General features: G+C 40.4%; 2 non-coding genes across 2 annotated transcripts; both read left to right on the plus strand.

Annotated features, from left to right (window-relative positions):
• Positions 1–3,927: 3,927 nt before the first annotated feature.
• On the plus strand, positions 3,928–3,999 carry trnap-ugg (transfer RNA proline (anticodon UGG)). The gene has a single exon. It is a non-coding gene; the product is annotated as a tRNA-Pro (tRNA).
• A 417-nt stretch (positions 4,000–4,416) lies between these two features.
• On the plus strand, positions 4,417–4,488 carry trnap-cgg (transfer RNA proline (anticodon CGG)). The gene has a single exon. It is a non-coding gene; the product is annotated as a tRNA-Pro (tRNA).
• The last annotated feature ends 6,273 nt before the right edge of the window (positions 4,489–10,761 follow it).

The raw sequence follows: 10,761 nt of genomic DNA on the forward strand, positions 1-10,761 counted from the left end.
AGTTCATTGTGACATCAACAGAACGAAATACAAATGAATCATCAATCATTAGTACTAAATGTAATCATACAATTATTTCCCAAAGGTTTTCTGCAAATATATTCCTCACATTATTATATTATTTCAACATTTCAGTCCTGTTCTTGTTATTTTTATTGTCAATAAAAATTATTTTGTTGTCTAATTCTGTGAGTAACTGATGGTTAAATGTTCCCTCTGTTTGATCTGAAAATATCTTTTCTCAGAACGTGTCATTCTATTTTGGACACAGACTTTACTAGGCACACAGCACAGATTTATCATAGTCTGTGTCTTCTATTATAAATATATTTGGTTCAAAAAAGGGGAAGAGTGGAGCCACATTTTCTCTGCACTGTGATTTTCCTTTCCTAACTCCTTGAATGGCCTGTATTTATATCGCACTTTTCTAGTCTTGATGACCACTCAAAGTAAGAACAGTACGTTTTTTTCCATCCCCCTTTTCATACATTCATACAGTGCTTCTAAGTGCAGCACTTACTCTATCACAGACACCTTCACAATGGCCAGAAGAAATGTGGGGTTCAGTATCTTGCCCAATGACACTAAGGCATGTGGGAGTTGCGGATTGAGCCCCCAACCTTCTGTTTAGAGGACAACCCAGTTTCCTTAGCCACAGCCACCTCTCACAGCTTCCCTTCTCATCTTTCCTTCACCTTGGGATGTTTTCCATCGGGGTCAAGAAATAGAGCTTAGGAAAGGAGACAATTTCACTTTCCAATCACATCCTAGCTTTCCAGCCAGTATAGTTATTCCTTAATATCTAATTCTATATGACCTCTGCCTGTTTTTGGACCTAGATTAATGTCGTATCCTCTGGCCCCTGGCCCTTCAATCTGTCCTGCTTACCCATCTCTCGTCTGACCCTCCAGCCACCACCCCCCCAGGCTAAGGATGGCATACAAGATGAAAAGAAAAGAACTTGGTGGCTGTTTTCAGAGGCAGTTTGCCTAGTTGGAGGAACAGAGTGGAACTGCTGCAGGCACTTTCCAAGTCTGGGCAAACTGTTGTTCATATTTGCCCGATTTATTAATTTGTTTTTTCAGTTACAGTTTATACACACACTGTAAATATGAACAATTTCACACTTTTTGTTTTGTCTTTTCCTGTTACTCTTTATAGTTGCACTATTCCCACATACACAACATTGATATATTATCATTCCCTGTTAGTGCTGATACACTGTATGTAAATACGAATAATTGCATAATAACACATTTATAGCTACATGAGCATTACTTAATTTCTATTTAATACTAATTTATCTATCCACTACTTTGCAGAGTGATACATGGTTCTTTCAACTCAACTATGCTTTTATTGAGAGAGCAGAAAAGTGCAATATGAAAACAAGACTGTTTACATTATTATTTTAAGAGTGAAGGAACTACGTATCCCAGAATCCTTTACTAATTGTCCCTTTCCAATGACTTCTTGCATGCTCCTTGTTGAATATATTTATTTATCAAACCTAACCCTAACCCTCATTTCCAAAATCTCTAAAAACCTGCAGAATGTTACACAGGGAAATCCTGGTTACTCTGTGGTAAATGTAGTGTTATGCTGAGCGTAACATGATTTCACAGTTGTGGTTTCCATAGTAACAGTGAGCTCCACCAATCAGAGATGTCGCTATTACACCTGAAGATTGTGAGTAGTGTTGCACTCCTCCTTGACATCTTAAATAAAGCAAGTTTTTCTTGTGGCTTCTATTGGCGCATAACATTGTTTCACATTCTCGTAGCTTGTGGTAAGTCTACCTTTGGTGGTTACAATATTATGGCTACTAATCAAAAGCTCTATTGAGAAAATGAATTCACTTTTTACATCTGACACCACACTGTTGAGCTCTATTAGTGCCTCCTGGGGCAAACATATGGCCAGCTTATGAAAGGAAATGTGTATCATACAGAGAATTTGAAATATTTTTTCTTTTTCTTCTGATCCACACTCCAGTCTTGTAGTTAATCTGGAAGATGGTTTTCCAACTGCCATTAAACAAGAGTGTCCTTGTCTGTGGCCTGGTGGATGTGTGTCTTTTTGACTTCCTGGTACTTTTGAACGGAAGTACCATCCCAGCAAAGGAGTGGTAAGAGCTATTTGTCAGAGTGCAACCACATCCAAAGTCAAAGAATCGGACTTGGAATTGGAGGTGGTTTGGATAAGGATATTTTCAAGTTTAAGTCACGTTGGATACTCACGAGTTTCATATTTATGTATCAGCCACTTTTACATTCCCTGTTACAATTAAAGAACCTTCCGCTGTCTCCATAACTCAGTAATTGCTTATAAAGCTGTGGTTGACACATTGAGAAGCACAAGGAAGAAGAAAGAAGCCAAAAAGTGCCTCAGGGTATTTAAAAGGGTTGAAAAAAATATTCAACCAAACAAGGTCTAAAGCTCTGAATCAACTGTGAACAATAGACCGGAATCACTGGAAAGTGGCATTGACCGGAGGGTCAATGGACTGCTAGAGTAAGAGCTGACACCAGAGACCTTTGGATAGAGATAGAAGTTGTAATCTCCATGACAACATGTTTTCACATGGCTGATCAAACTGAACAGTCTTTCTAACATTTGAGAAAACTGGATCTGCTGAGTGGATTTTGTTATAAGAAAACAATGTTATTCCGGAGCTTTTTTTGTTTCAGTGTTAACACAGAGACAGATTCAACAAAAATAGAACAGCACAAACTTCAGAAAGGTATTTTTTATTATTGGGGCATATTTGATTAAATGGCATTGTATAGAGTATAAGTGGATCACACAAACATATAAAATATTGTCATTTAGAGTCTGTTAGTGTCTGCCTACTGGCTGTGGCTTCTTTGAACAGCCACATCCACACAGTCAGCGAAGAGTAACTGAGAATTGGAGGAAGCCACAAGCTCACTTTGATGTTCCCTCATTGAGTTACCCTGCATGAGTGCAATCTAGCAATCCAGCAAACCTGCAAGGAAAAGAAGACAGTTTATACAGCAAAGTTGCATGGCAAGACATCAAAAGCCTCATTTCAACCATACTGGATCATTTTTTCCAGGTGATCCTCCTGTTATTTTACTTTGAAATGTCTACTCAGTGGACATATTTTTCTCTGTGTGTGTGTGTGTGTGTGTTATACAACCATCTTTAGAGACTGGGTAGCTTTGGAAGCAGAAATAATCGTATTGTTATGGTGAACATGGTTTGCGATATCAGCTAAAAGACAGAAGTTTATGGTCTTAACTTTGAGCATTTTACTTTGATATTTAATTAGATATGTGTCTAAAAATTGAATGCTGACCATGTTGATGAACAATTACAGTTATACCCACATTTGCAAATCCACACTATTTTGTTGTCTTTATGAAATTGAGGGCTGAACTAGTTTATAGTGAGTTTGTTAAACAGATGCATAATTAGATGCATAATAGAAAATCGGTTAAGACTGGGAAAATCAAAAGCTGGTTTGTGATCAAGGATCGAAAATGGATTACAGATTTTCCAAACCCAGTACTTTCAGGTAAGACTTGTCGAGAAAGTTATTTGATTTTAGTTAGTTGTTTTTCGACTTTGTAGATCTATTTGGGTGCAAGAGGTCCAAGGTTCAAGCTCCATGTATCCATTATTGGCAACCTTTCTCTCTAACGATGGGCAGTCCATATGGCTGTTAAAGATAGTTCAACATAATTAAGGAATTGTGTACATTGGTTCAACTAAACTCTGCACAACAATCAATATATTTATCAAACTCTGTTCTCCAGTGGTTCTGAAGATCTGAAGGTAGAGGGGTTTGTTGAATCCGACATGACACATTCGTACAACTATAAGATCACATTTAAGAAAAAAGATGACCTGTAACCCTAACCCAATGGCGTCCGATCTCTATACTGATACAGTACAATATGTGGCTCGTTGGTCTAGGGGTATGATTCTCGCTTTGGGTGCGAGAGGTCCCGGGTTCAAATCCCGGACGAGCCCATTGCCCAATTAATGGCAACTTTTCTCTTGAACAATGGACTTTCCATGTGGCTGTTGAAGTAAATTCAAGATAATTAAGTCATTATGCACATTAGTTCAACTGAACTCTGCACTATGATCAACTGGTTCTCAAAACTGTTCCAAATAATTGAGGTATTCTTTCATGTTGATCGACAATATCAACATTCTGCAACTAGTTCTGAAAAAAAGCTCTTGATGCTGCATACAATAGATTTGGAATTTGGGGACAATTGTCTACTTTTGTTAATGTGAAGGAAAGCAGTCCATGGTTGCCATGGTTGCATGAGGTTACTTGGTTACTTTGGGCAATGTGTAGGAATGAGAGGCCATGCGGTCTGATTGCATGAGTCCCAATTATTTTCCGACTTGACTCAACCCTTATTTCTATTGTTTTGTGGCTCGTTGGTCTAGGGGTATGATTCTCGCTTCGGGTGCGAGAGGTCCCGGGTTCAAATCCCGGATGAGCCCATTACTCCTTTGTTGGCAATCCTTTCTCTCCAACAATAGACAAGCTATATGGCCAACACCTTAGAAAGCCTCTAATTGCTAGAGGTGTCCTTACATGTCAATGCTTGTTATTTCTTAAAAGATATTAACACATTTAATCAAAGTGGTCACATCCAGAAACATCGATAGGAGATCTCAAGAAACATCCTGTCATTCTTGCTTATCATAGAGATTGTTAGGCGGAGAATATGTATTGCCTTCTTTGGTCAGTGTGAAGGGATGACAGGCCTTGCCGTCTGATTCCTACTTGAATTGTCAATAACACGGTTTACTGAAATGTTTTTACCAATTGATGGGCGTTAACGATGCTAATTTACTAACCTCATGCACGCTCACTCAAATATCCAAGTGCTATAAACAGGTCAACTGGTCTTGGTTGAGTTTTTTAAAGATGTGTCACGTCTCATCCAATAGCTTTCTTCAGTTCTAACTGATTAACAATTTAATTGAGGGGCGTTGAGATTACCTGAGAGGCTGGACCCACCCTGCTGTTGGTTTCATTGGGAGTCAATGACCCACCCACCCCCAGTGACTCATGTGTTCCAAGGTGTGAATTGTTGCTAAACTTCCTGGAGATGGAAGTAAAGACTGTATTGTATGTGGCTGATGGGTAGTGTCTTAAACATCCTCCTCTGTTCAAAGACGGTATATCTAGTTTGACATAGATGGCTTCCTTCACTCCTCTTTAAAACCATCTGTCTTCATGGCCAAAATGTGGACATTGATGTCTTCAAATGAATGTCCCTTGTTCTTTAGATGTAGGTGGACTGCTGAGTCCTGACCCGAGGAGCTGGCTCTCCTGTGCTGTGCCGTGGGTTTAGGAGGGGGTTGTTTAGTTTCCCAATCATGCAGGTCTTTGCATTCCTCACTACATTCAAATGCATATTCTACTTTGCTCTGCCTCTGTCTGGATGTTTTGTCTTTGGGATGGACCAGTTTCTGCCTCAGTGTGTTGGTAGGCTTTACATGTACTGGAATGTGGTGTTTGTTTTTCAGATACTCCAGCAACATAAGGGATCAGAACATGTTTCCGTTGATTAAAACTCAACAAAAGGAAAGCCTACCATCTTTGCTTTGTTGTGGTTGTTTTTGATATTGGGTCTTTTTCTTGTTTTAGTATGAGTGGTAGTCCTGTACATAGCTGGACCAGTGGCTTCCTCATCTTTTGTTCCATTTGGCCGGATCTCCATCTCGTTTGGTTTTATGAAGTGATGGATTTCCATTATTTTAACATAACTTTTTATCCATCTTCCCACATGCTCTCAAAACCATAGTTTGAGTGGCCCTTACCTGCAGCGGCTTGAGAGATTCACTTGGCTAAGGTAAAAGGAGGAGGGCAGGATATGTTGTGTATGCCAAAAGCATCGCCCCCAGTGCTGTGACACAGCCGTCTACAAATAACAGACTCAACATCCTGATATAACTGCTTCCCATAAAGAGGAAATAAAACAGATTAGAGCATTAGAAAACAGGTTTATTCCATCAAAACTAATATAAATAGTTGTTAAAAAATAATTACTTTTTTGTGCCTGCAGTGTGCCATAGTTGCAGTAGTAGTGGACATGGACCACTGGACTCTACAGGGCTGCTTCAAAATAATATATGAATGCCTCAAGCAAAAGTGGCCCCACCACACAAGCTATGAGCCTAGCATTGGGCTGTGCCTTTTTTGATGGACTGATTAATTAGTTAATTAGCGGAAGTATTTGGTTTTACACGAAAACATCTCCTCGTAATTACAGTCACATAATAAGATACTGTCTTAATTACCTTTCTGTGCCCATTAGGTCAGTGCAAACACCACATATATCAGCAGCCACCTCATTTATGAGATGGTGGAAATTGTTGTGGAGATGCTGGATGACCAGTTGGTGGCAACTTGGTTTTCTTTTGAGGTTAGATAACTTTCTATCTTTAAATAAGTGTGAGAGTTTTTCGATTCCCCACTCTTTCTGACGGTTAAGGACAGAAGATGTTGCACCTTGTTAAGCAACATGAGACAAATTGGAATTTTGTGAACACGGGCTGTACAAATATAATTTGATTGATAGATTGATGGATAGACACAGTTTCTGCTGTGACTTCCTGACCTCCAGTTAAGAAATATTCCAACACATAATCCCCTGTAAAACCTTTTTAATGTATTTAACAGATTATTTATAGATTGTACAAATTATATACAATGTGTTAAAAATGTGTTTTGCTCGATCTTGTTGCTTCCATACCTAGCAAGGCAATGGTTTTTATTTTCAAATCATATTGAACTCATTAAAGACATAGTGGCACATAGTGTAGATAGTTCTGTTTTATATTGTTGTGCTCTTTCCACCAGCTGCTCAGCCTCCAACATGTTTATAGAAAGAGACCTTTCGCCTGCATGCTGTGTGTTTATTCACCTCTGTCCTCTGAGGTCCGGTCTGCAAATATTAACCGGTTTGCTCATAAAATACTTCCTCAGTAAGGGACTTACAAATAATAAAACAATTTAATGGAGGTGATGGTCAGTGAGATCTCTGGAGAGTCATGGTAGATAGATAGCTTTAGACGAGTGTGATGACCTTCAGTGCTTGTGCTGTAACTGCGTAGTGGTGATGAGGATGATGCCCTGCAGCATGATTAAGAATTCCCCACTGGCGCCTGTCTGCTGCATTAGTATGGAGGCTGAGTAGGTGAAAAGTCCTCTCTTGATGCTATGACCCTCGGCTGCTTTCAGGTATGAGAGACGCCTTCATTCAGGAAGTAACTGCAAACACTTATGGAGGATTGCAGACAGGAAGCTCAAAAGTAATGAGACAACAGAGAGTTCAAAAGTGCTTCCTCATTGTCTAGACACCTTACCAGCCTCTGTGCCCGCCCCTACACACACACACACACATGCACATGCATACACACAATCACTCTCTCACACACACTTTCAACCACACTATCACTTCATTGGCAAGTTCATTTCCATTCTGAGCAGTTGCTGCTGGTGGGTCAAAGCCCTGATTGTGTGGAAGGCTGATGGAGGCAAAGTCTCTCAATTCCTTGTGCCCATGGAGGAGGAGGCTTCCCTCGGGCTCCCTCCTCTGACGTCTCAGGCCTCTGGCTCCCACAGGAGGAACATAAAGCATTCAAAGCAGCCACAGCATTCCCTGGATTGTTAAAAAAAAAAAAACCTACCAGGAGATGAGGGATGGGTGAAGAGCTGGGGGGTATGGGAGAGAGGAAAGTGTTTGATTAGATGTAATTCAGCAAGCTGAGCAGTTTTGCTTTCCCCAGCCAACTCTACTCAACCAGTGACAAACTGTGATAAAGGTGTTGGCAAAACCTTTCCACACTTGTGCCAAAGAGAACGATCATGAACAAAATGTTTTAAATCAATATTTATCCAAAAAGCAGGGAAATCAAAGTAGAATTTCAAAATCGAAAATTACAGATGTAATAGTTTTATGACATCTGAAAGAGATAAAGACATTGGAGCTCTGTTAAATATTTAAAATTAGATACGTATCAAGAGAGTCCGAGCCGCTGCACAATTTGCACTAGATTGCCACTGGGACCTGCAGGAGTACAGGTGTGATGCAAGACTCAGAGGAAGGTGTCTGGGGGATATTCCAGTGGGGTATTCCAGCATAGTAAACCTAGCCTATAGCATTAACATTGGACTTGGGTTTGAATTAACCTGTTGTGGTTTACTGTAAGTCTGGGGGGTAGGTGATCTGAGCTGTGATCGTATTGGACTGTCCAGTCCTTTCAGGGTCTTTAAAATGTTGGCTCTATCGTGCAAAATCCTCCACCTCCTCTGCATTCCCAAGTTTTGAGTCCATCACTTCATCACTTTAACCAGAAGAAAATATCCATTAAATTTTTTGGTCCATCAAAATTATTTATTACTTATCTTGTGCGCCCATGTTTGAAAAAGTGAGTTTTAAATATTTTGACTTTGTGTAGAAGCACCAACTGGAGGCTAATATGCACCAAAAACCTAAAAAATATGATACAGTACACAAGTATTCCTTTTTGCATTCGCATTGTATGATACATGCAAAGTTTCATGCACATCACACAAGTAAGACTTTGGTGAAATTATTTTAGTATGTTTAATGTTGTCTAACAAAACCAGCCTATGTGAAGTTACAGCTAAATTCAGACAATTTGCACGTACAAGGATTTTGAATTTAAAGTCACTGGCCTCGATTTCAGTGCCCCATGCTGGTAGGTTAACTTCTTATGTTATCTAGTACCCAAAGAATGGCTGTGTCCGTTCAAGTAGCATTTGTTATGATGTTAAACGATTTTGCAAAATACAGATGATGGACCTCTGAATTTTCCATTAGCAGTCGTGAGTAAAACGTTTGGCACAATTCATTTTTGATGTGATTTTGTGACAGTCCATCACTAATCAATGTCTGCGAGACACTGCATGTTCATTATCGCCTGTCATACCTGCTGCTTCTAGCCTGGTGCTACAGTCGCGGAACACGGGTGTTCTACACATCTGACTGACAGTGGGGGTGGGGGAATCAGTTGAAATGTGTTGTCAACACATTTATATGTAAATGCATTTTGAATGACTTTACCAAATGACTTTGCTTCCACCTGGCAATTATATTTCACTACAGGCTAACAATTACTAAACCCAGCCCCTAATTCAGTTTACTCAAGTACTGTACTAAGGCTGTACTTTTCCTAATAGCTCCTCAACAACACTACCACAAAATTTCACAGTAACATATGACAGTATTTTTATCTGGATGCAGATAGAAGACTTAGAGGAGAGGATCCGCTTTGGCAGGAGTTTTGAAGGGCTCTTTCAGCCCCATGAATATTTCTGCAGATCAAAGTCAGTGTAACACCAGTGGGGTCATGGTGGAGTACAACATTTCTGACACTGGAGACAGCATCTGCATCTCATATCCTGCCAGTCAACACTGCTTTCATTTAGACCCCCCCCCCCATGTGTCCATGACAATGTAGTTTTAACTGTTTATACAAATCTTAGAGGTGCATGTAGCTGTTTACACTGTACAGTGTTACCAGTGAGGTGCATGGATCAACTAGTGTCAAAATAAGCACATGTTAATAAGCATACCAATTAGCATAACATTAACATAATGGATACATGGATACCTGGATTCATTTGAGCTCTGGAAATCCCCTAACAGGCTCTTGTTGCCCCTCTGGAGTTGAAGGAACGGAGTCAACCTTTCACTCTTTGCTCTGATCTTGAAGCTGCTGCAGCATGAACTTAAGATAACACGTCTCATTCGGAGACACGGACGCAGGGGACGCTGAATCACCGGGGCTCAGGGATGCATACACTTTGTCTGATCACATCCCTCGCGGTCCACGTGAAGGTCACAGACGTGACCTGACTGCAAAGCTCGGGTTTGTGCTGAGACATCGCTTTTGTACCGTGTGGTGTCACTATGTGTTGACTTTTCTGCCAAGGGGAGAATTGTCGTTGCTTTGTTTTTATGGTTTCCAGTAAATGTCACTGAATGTTGTGGGATATTCGTCTGTCAGCAGATGACTGTGGTGTTGAACGGAGACAGGGATGATCAGAGAGCGTAAGGTAAACGATACCAGGCGTCTGATATACCAGCACGGATGTGACACTGGAATAATTTGAAAGCCATCAAAGTAATGAGGTGACGCCGGGGCTGTACCCCTCTTCATCTGTCTCTACTTGTCTGTTTCCAGCAGAGACCAGCCACTGCCGTTTCGTTTCATGTTCTGACGTGATAGTTCATTTCCACACGGCTGCACCGCTCTGAGCAGAGCTGAAAGAGTGACTCACATTCTTTATTATGTAAAGATAGAAATGCACTACTACGTGCAAATATCCTGCATTAAAATTATATTGAAAATCCATCAGTATTGTATATTACGTATACATGTAGGCTTAGGGCTTTTTATGTATATGTATATATATATTTGTGTGTGTAAGTAGCATATTTCAGTTGATTGATATACTGGGAAGTTAAATCACCAGGAGTTACGAGGAATTTACATAATGTGAGTTGCACAGGAAATTTGAGCCACACTGACTCCAGCCTCCATTCTGCCATCAACGCTCTCAGAATCAACGGCTCTGTCAGCAGCCCAGAGGACAAAGCATCTTCACCATGGTGACTGACGTGTAACGGGAGACCGCAGACAGCTCTATGAGGCTCTGCTGAAGCACAGTGGCGCTCTAATCTAAATGCTAATATCCCAATGTTTAGCATGTAATGTCTCCCATGATCATGC

Source organism: Paralichthys olivaceus, chromosome 23 (assembly GCF_024713975.1).
Source record: "Paralichthys olivaceus isolate ysfri-2021 chromosome 23, ASM2471397v2, whole genome shotgun sequence".
Classification (NCBI taxonomy): Eukaryota; Metazoa; Chordata; class Actinopteri; order Pleuronectiformes; family Paralichthyidae; genus Paralichthys; species Paralichthys olivaceus.